General features: G+C 40.8%; 1 protein-coding gene across 2 annotated transcripts in view; it reads left to right on the top strand.

Annotated features, from left to right (window-relative positions):
• Positions 1-8277, top strand: part of EPS8 (EGFR pathway substrate 8, signaling adaptor) — a 172735-nt gene that overhangs the window by 1089 nt on the left and 163369 nt on the right. The gene's annotated exons all lie outside the window — the stretch shown is intronic.

The raw sequence follows: 8277 nt of genomic DNA, 5'->3' as shown, positions 1-8277 counted from the left end.
AACTAAGCTGGGTAAAAAGGTTGGAATCCTTCCCTAACAGTTTGTCATTACAGTTTACAAACCCTGTTTTACAACTTAAGGTGTTGTCAATCGTGGTTTATTGAAATTAAGAATGGGCACACATTGTGGTTTTTTGCAACCGTGTAAACTGGATTTCTGTGCACTTGTATGACTAAATATGAGAACATCTCCCATTTCAGGAACATCCATCTGACTTTATTTACTTATTAAATTTATATGCCACCCACCTTACTATCAAGCGATTCTGAATGGCAAGTCCCACTTCAGCCAGCCAGTGTGCCACAAAGCTGATAGCTGGTTGTGTATGTACAGCACACAAAACCACAAAGCTAGCCAACCTAGCTTTGCCCAGTGTGAGCTCCATGGTTTGGTGGGTTTTATAGATCCAGAAAAATGGATAGAATTCTATTTGGGTTGTGCAGATATACTCTATGATTGGTGGAAATAGAACCTGGAGATTTGTGCACCTCCTGATAATACTTTTGGCCCCTATTTATGGGTTAGATTTTTACATTTTATCTCCTATGTTTGTGATTAGGAAAGAAAAACAAAACTTCAACTGATAATATAATTGTATGTACAATAATTGCTACGTACAGATAATTGGTACGACAATTGTATGTACCATATAACTAGACTCCTCACTTAAAGCACCATATTTTCTATCACAATTACTGAAATTTCACAGCGCTCTAAAAGAATGTTTCTCAACCTTAGCCACTGTAAGGTGTGTGGGCTTCAGTTCTCAAATGTCTGGGAGTTGAGGTCCACATATCTTACAGCTGCCAGTGCTTTAAAAGTACAATCGTGTTCTATGTTACTTCCATTCCACCCAGCTCTTTAACTGAGATGGTCTTATCATCCCATCTTATTATGGGAATCTGGATTGGATGCCATCTTTGGGATGTCTGGAAATTTACAAAATCTGAAGTTCTTTGCTGACTCACTTAGTAACCAACATCTACCTGCCAGGATTGGAGTGAAGTAGCCTCTTTTCCTTATTGGCTTCTCAATAGTCTGTATTTAAAGTGCAGGAAGTCATTGACTTACAACAGTTCATTTACTGACCATTCAAAGTTACAACATCACTGAAAAAAAGTGACTTATGACCGTTTTTCACAGATGCAACCTTTGCAGCATTCCCCATAATGATGTGATCAAAATTCAGACGCTTGGCAACTGGTTCATACCTATGACCGTTGTAGCGTCCCGGGGTCACGTGATCACATTTTGCGACCTGACGAGCAAAGTCAATAGGGAAGCTAGATTCACTTAACAACCAGGTTTACTAACTTATCAACTGCAGTGATTCGCTTAGTGACTGTGGTGAGAAATGTTGTAAAATGCGGCAAGATTCACTTAGTAACTGAAATATTGGGCTCAGTTGTGGTCATAAGTTGAGGACTACCTGTATTTGCAGAGATAGAAAACAGCCCTTAATTATGGGTTAGATTGATCCTCCAAACCCTTACAATTCCTGGAAGCCAATGTGACAGTTGAATTTATACTGTGGTTGAAAAGGTATTTCCGTCACTCCTGCAGGATCTTCCTGCAGTTTCAAGGGAGGACCCCAAATTCTAAATCATGAGACAAGGATATATATATATTTTAAAGGGAGGGTGGCATTTGATACTGAAGAGTGGATACGAGTATGCGGGGCATTCTTGTTGCAGTGTGAGCCCAAAAAAATGCACCTTTCAATTAAGGGGGTCTGACAGCATACTCACTTGTAACAGTTCTCCTGAGCCAATCCCAGGGATCCACTTCTTATCAGAGTGACAATTCCCCTTTTATCCCTTCTATCTCCCGCTTTATATCCGCAGTTGCCAACCCAGGAGAATTATGTGCCTTTGAGTCAGTGTTCATTCTTGGCGATTTCCGGGACAAGTTTCTGTGGTATTCTTGGCAAGACTTTGGAAGTGGTTTTTCCCTTGTCATCTTCTTCCTGGGGCTGAGTGAGAAGGATTGACCCAAGGTCACTCAGCTGGCTTCATGCCTAAAGTGAGCTGACTTACAGTCTTCCAGTTTTTAGACCAAGGGTCTTCAAACTTGGCGAGTTTAAGAGTTATAGACTTCAACTCCCAGAATTCCTGACCTAACATAACTGGAGGAGGAATTCTGCGAGTTGAAGTCCACAAGTCTTAAAGCTGTCAAGTTTGAAGACCCCTGGTCTAGACTGTTGCCTTAACCACTACAACAATCTGTCTCTTTAATCCAAAGAAACTTCTCTTTTTATGCCATGATGGATGAGTTAGTTCAAGAAACTTTCCCACAGGATTTGCGAAAGGAGTTCTAAAGTTCCAACTTTAGAATATCTGTTGAGTCACCCTTGTCTACATGTTCGTTGGCACCTTCAGAATTCTCAAGATTAGTGAGAACTGACTGTGAGTAAAGTTGGGAAGGGGGGAAGAAGTCCTGTGGGTTTGTTTATTTCTGATTTTTCTACCATCTTTCTTGTTAAACTGACTGTCATCAGCTTGCTTTCTTGCCACATTTTTAGAAATGGTGTTTATATCGGTGCTATATCGGTTGCTCTGTTAATTCAACTTCTGCGGCTTGGTGCTCTGTTGCTGGCTGCTGAACGACTAGAATTGGGCAGCCAAGAAATTTAAATAAATAAATATTCCAGAAAAGAATATTACAGTGGATACATGCTTTATAGATTTCTTAGTTTCAGATGAATATAAAAGAAATGCAGAGGGACACTTAAACAGGAATCTGAAATGGAGTGTCCCTTTATGTGCTGGACTGACGGCCTTGTTTTGGAATCTTTTCGAACATCACAGTCCCTTTGTTTTCCTGCACTGATAAAAAGATCTCAAGAAGTTATTAGGTAGCCTGCTTAAGGACTGAACAGATTTTCCAAATTGAATGGCAACGGTTGTTTCTTGTTTTCTAAACCTTTTTCTTTGCTTCTGTCAATCAATTAAAATGAGCTGGAAGGGGCTTTAGAGGTCTTCTAGTCCAACCCCCTCCCTGCTCAAGCAGGAGATCCTATACAACTTCAAACAAATGGTTGGTTGTCTAGTCTTTTCTTAAAAACCTCCAGTGATGAAGCTCCTACAACTTCTGAAAGCAAGCTGTTACACTGTTAGGAAGTTTCTCCTTAATTGCAGGTTGCTTCTCTCCTTGATTAGTTTCCATTCATTGTTTCTTATCTTGCCTTCTGGTGCTTTGGAAAATACATTGACCCCCTCTTCTTTGTGACAGCTCCTGAAATACTGGAATACCACTATCATGTCACCCCTAGTCCTCCTTTTCTCTAGACTGGCCATACCCACTTCCTGCAACTGTTCTTTATGTGTTTTATCCAAGCCTTTAATCATCTTAGTTGCCCTCCTTTATACTTTTTCCAATGTCTCAACACCTTTTTTGTAATGTGGTCACCAAAACTGGATGCAGTATTCTAGGTGTGGCCTTATTAAGGCTTTATAAAGCGGTGCCAATACTTCACATCATTTTGATTCTATGCCTCTGTTTATACAACCAAGGATTATGTTAGCCTTTTTTTTTTTTTTGCTAAAAGATACTTTTGTTTATGTATGGCTGCCATTCAAAAAGAACAACCACATACATTTGAACCTCAGTCCATAGTGGGGAAGGGTTGTTAATATGTTAGATTCTTTCTGAGTTCATAGAGAAATGTATTGGGTGATGCTTATGAATTTGATTCTCATAATAGGGGGATTATGGGTAGTGTATGTGATCTGTTTCCTATCAAAGCACTTTTCTGTCCACCAAGACTGTCCTTTGACTAAAATTCTGCTAGCCACTCAAGGGAAACAAGTGAATTGTGAATTGTGTACATCTTCTGAAGACTGCACAGAAATATGCATATTAGTAACAAAACAACCATAGTTCGCCAGTGCCTTCTTCTCACGTGTCCTTGAATTTTCCAACGTAAACTCCAGATCTGATGTTTCCTATTACTTCCCATCAAAAAAAAATCATCCGATCCCACCCTTTTAATTTCCACTTTGGAGAAGAGTTCCATTATTATGAGTCCATCGTCTGAACCTCTATAACTGTCTGGTTTGGTTCTGCAACCCAACAGGACAGACACAGACTTCAGAGAGTAATTAGGACTGCAGAAAAAAACTATTACTACCAACCTGCCTTCAGTCAAGGACCTGTATACTGCACGAGTCAAAAAGAGAGCTGTGAAAATATTTACAGATCCCTCACATCCTGGACATAAACTGTTTCAACTTCTTCCCTCAAAACGACGCTATAGAGCACTGCACACCAGAACAACCAGACACAAGAACAGATTTCCCCCCCAAAGCCATCACTCTGCTAAACAAATAATTCCCTCAATACTGTCAAACTATTTACAAAGTCTGCACTACTATTACTCTTAATCTTCCCATCACTCCTTATCACCCATCCGCTCCCACAATTCCTTGTGTGTCCAACCACACTTGGCCAATAAAGAATTGTATTCTATTCTGTGAGGTGCAAGGTTTATGCCATTGTCTCATTCTATTTCCGATAGAATACTCAGATCCATTGAAGGGGAATCTTCCTTGTGTATTTTCACTTTCTTTTGTACAAGCTTTTTATTCGGTCCCTCTGAAATGTGGTGCAGGTGTTCCTCAGGAAGAGATGCTATTGCTACAAATTTTGTCATGATTGTCTCAGAACAATACAGGGTTGTTGTTTTTTTAGGAGCACTGCTTGAAAATCTCCAGACTGATTTGGGGGAGATATGGCAAATTTCATCTCCACTTATGGAGTGCTAGATTGCTCCCAAATAGTTCCCAGTTCTTCTGAGGAAAAAGAGTCGGGAACTGAAATTTCTTGAAGCTGGAGCTTTATTTTTTCCCAAAAGGGTAGGAGTCAGCATTTCTAAAAGAATTGGGTAGTTTTAATATAATTATCCATCCCTTGCAGTTTTCTCCTTGTTCTGTTTTTTGTTTTGTTTTGTTATGTTTGAGCACATAACACGTTACAGATAGTCCTCAACTCCACAATTAGTACCAGAATTTCCACTGTTAACAAGACGGCCATTAAGTGAGTCATACCTGATTTTATAACCTTTTTTTGTTGTTAAAGTTGTGAAACGAATCACTTTAGTCATTAAATGAATCATGCAGTTGTTAAGTGAATTTGGCTTCCCCCTTTGACTGCTTGTCAGAATCTGGCTGGGAAAGTCACAAAGAACGATCACATGACTCAGACATCGTAGATATTCACCAACAATTGTGGTATGCTCACAGTCAATATACGTGAGGAGTAGGTGTAGGTCTCTTTTTTTTAGTGCTGTTGTAACTTTGAATGGTCACGAAATGAATAGTTTTGTAAGTTGAAGACTACCTAGATACGATTTTTCCCACATGAGCAACAGAACAGCCTGAACAATAGGAGTAGAAATATGTAGAATGTCCATTTATATAGGTATAGTCCTCAACTTACAACAGTTCATTTAGGGACTGTTCAAAGTTATAGCGGTGCTGAAAAAGGTGACTTATGACCGTTTTTCACACTTATGACCTTTGTAGCATCTCCATGATCATGTGATCAAAATTAAGATGCATGGCAACTTACAATGCATGAGTATTGCTGTGTCCCAAGGTCATACGATCACCTTTTGCAACCTATTGACAAATCTGGGGAAACCAGATTCACTTAGCAACCCAGTTATTGACTTATCACTGCAATGATTCACTTAACAAATGTGGCAAGAAAGGTCATAAAATGGGATAAAGCTCACTTAACAACCATCTCACTTAACGACAGAAATTTTGGGCTCAATTGTGGTCGTATGTCGAGGACTACCTGCACAAGTATAATCTAAATGTATGACTAAAATTTGCTGACATTATATGAAAAAGAACATTTCTGCCAGAAGAATGATGTTCTTTTAACTACTGGGAACTTTTGTCACTACAGGACTTTGTTCAAAGCCGGATTTTTCTGCACTGTATTTAAAAGCTGTTGGAAACAGATTTCTGTGAAGACTGTTTTCATTTTGACGAATAGAGCACCGAGATTTATTTGGCTCTTTCCCATTCTGGGAAAAGACTCCTCATCCAGGCTTTCTGAGACTATGGAGTGAGACCTACTTGGATTGTCATGAGCAAAGTGGAAGAGAATGACCCTAGATGAGTTTCATGGAACTGTTGGAATAGGCAGGGGTGTCAAATTCAAATCCCGGGAGCCGGAGCCGGCCTGCGGGGTGCTTAGATCTGGCCTGTGGGGCCATTCTGGAAATAGCAAAGGATTGACTCGCGGTGCCTCTGCCAGTGAAAATGGAGCTCAGGAGGGCTGCATACGGCTCTCCCAAGCTCCATTTTCGCTGGCAGAGGGTTGCAGGAGGCCATCACAACAAAAAACAGAGCTTGGGAGCCCATTTTCTCTGGCAGAGCACTTTGGCCACCACAGGCGCCCCTGACATGAGTGACGTTGAGCTGTCCATGCCCCCTGGCCATGCCACGCCCCCGAGGTCAAGCACAACTCTGATGTGGCCCTCAGTGAAATCGAGTTTGACGCCCCTGGAATAGGGCATGCATGGCTTTAGTAACTGTGGCAGTGTTTCTCCACCTCAGCCTTTTAAAGATCTGTGGGGACTTCAACTCCCAGAATACTCATGGCTGGCTTAGGTTTTCTGGGAGTTGAAGTCCACACATCTTAAAGTGGCTCAGATTGAGAAACATTGCTCCAAGTTATCCTCTTAGTGACCATAGCTACAGTAACTCCTCCTACAACAGTCCTTTCTCAACCCTGTTTCCCCCAAAATACGACCAAGCCTGAAAGTAAGCCCTAGCTTGATTTTTATACGCATGCCCAATATAAGCCCTACCCCCCAAAATAAGTCCTAATTAAGACCCCACCCACAGGGGTTTATATCATTCTGGATTTTTTTCTGGAGTTTAGCTCAATTGAGCAAAGATCTCCTCCTCCTCTTGTCAATGATGTATGCCTTTTCTGTCTGAAGGAATGACTCCTTACTTTAGCCTGGTTGTTCCAGATCAGCATCCCAGCCCTGAGCAAAAATAAAAAAAAATTAAAAAATACCCAAAGAGGTCATCCACTGATATCTCTGGAGCCAGCAGTCTCCTCCATCAGGGTCAGAGAAATGAATGCCTACTTCTAAGCAGAATTGTCTGTAGCTTTTAAAAAATAAAAGAAATCTGAGTTATGGTCACCCATGTGAAGGAAACGGATTTATTTTCAGAAGCAATTAGGATGCTTTGTCCTACCAGGGTCTGCCCTTATCAAAGCATTCACCTGGCCTTTTGGAAATTCAATATTTCTGACATTCACATTGACTTCTCTCGGAGGAAGGAGAAGTTGAATCTAGGTGTGGGTCTATCTGAGTGTCCATGTATACAGTGTTTCCATATGAATGAGAACAACAAACCCTAATTCTCTTGCCAAAATAAACAGTCACATAATTAGTATGGTTTCAGCTCAGTATACTGTGCACACACAGCCGCTGTGTTTATAGTTCAGTTTCTAGCAGTGTTGTATAAACCTAGCCTATTGCATTTAATTCCTCAAAACATGATTAAACAAACCACAGCTTAATTTTATCTGTGAACCCAGTCTGTATCACTGTTGTTCAAGTTCAGTGTCCAAATTTCTCAGAGATGGTATTCAGCAGATTGACCAGTTCTGGAGAACCAATAGCAGAAATTTTGAGTAGTTTGGAGAACTGGCAAATACTACCTCTGACTGGCCCTGCCCCCATCTACTCTCTGCCTCCCGAGTCCCAGCTGACCCGGCTGGGTCTTCTTTTGTTGCCCTGCACAGGAGAACGGAGCTGGAAAGCAGGTTAGTGGGGTGGGAAGGGAATGGGATTTACAGTAACCTTCCCCAGGAATGGGGAGGGAATGGGAATTTTACAGTATCCTTCCCCTGCCACACCCATCAAGCCACGCCCACAGAACTGGTAGTAAAAAAAAATTGAATCTCACCACTGAAATTACTACTCCACTTCATTAGTTCACACATTCTACAAATCTATGAAGTAGTTATTTTAGTTTTGCATTATTGCATTCTAAGAATCTAGCCAATTGTGGCTTGTTTAATAAACGTAAACATACCGTGGTTATGAAATACAAACTCAGTTCAAATTTTGAATCTCTCAGAAGAGCTAAAACTTCCTTTAGCTGATGGTCCATGGAAAGGAGAGAACATGTTGTGAAGTTCTTGGTGTGCTCTGAGCTCAGTTGTTTTACCTCCAGATGTTTCTTTACCCAATTAGTTAACATCAGTATGAGTGAATGTGGAAGTGCAACAAATCCCAGTTAC

This window comes from Pseudonaja textilis, chromosome 5, assembly GCF_049901715.1.
Source record: "Pseudonaja textilis isolate UNSWEBS1 chromosome 5, rPseTex1.2, whole genome shotgun sequence".
Classification (NCBI taxonomy): domain Eukaryota; kingdom Metazoa; phylum Chordata; class Lepidosauria; order Squamata; family Elapidae; genus Pseudonaja; species Pseudonaja textilis.
This window is presented reverse-complemented; position numbering and strand designations above follow the sequence as displayed.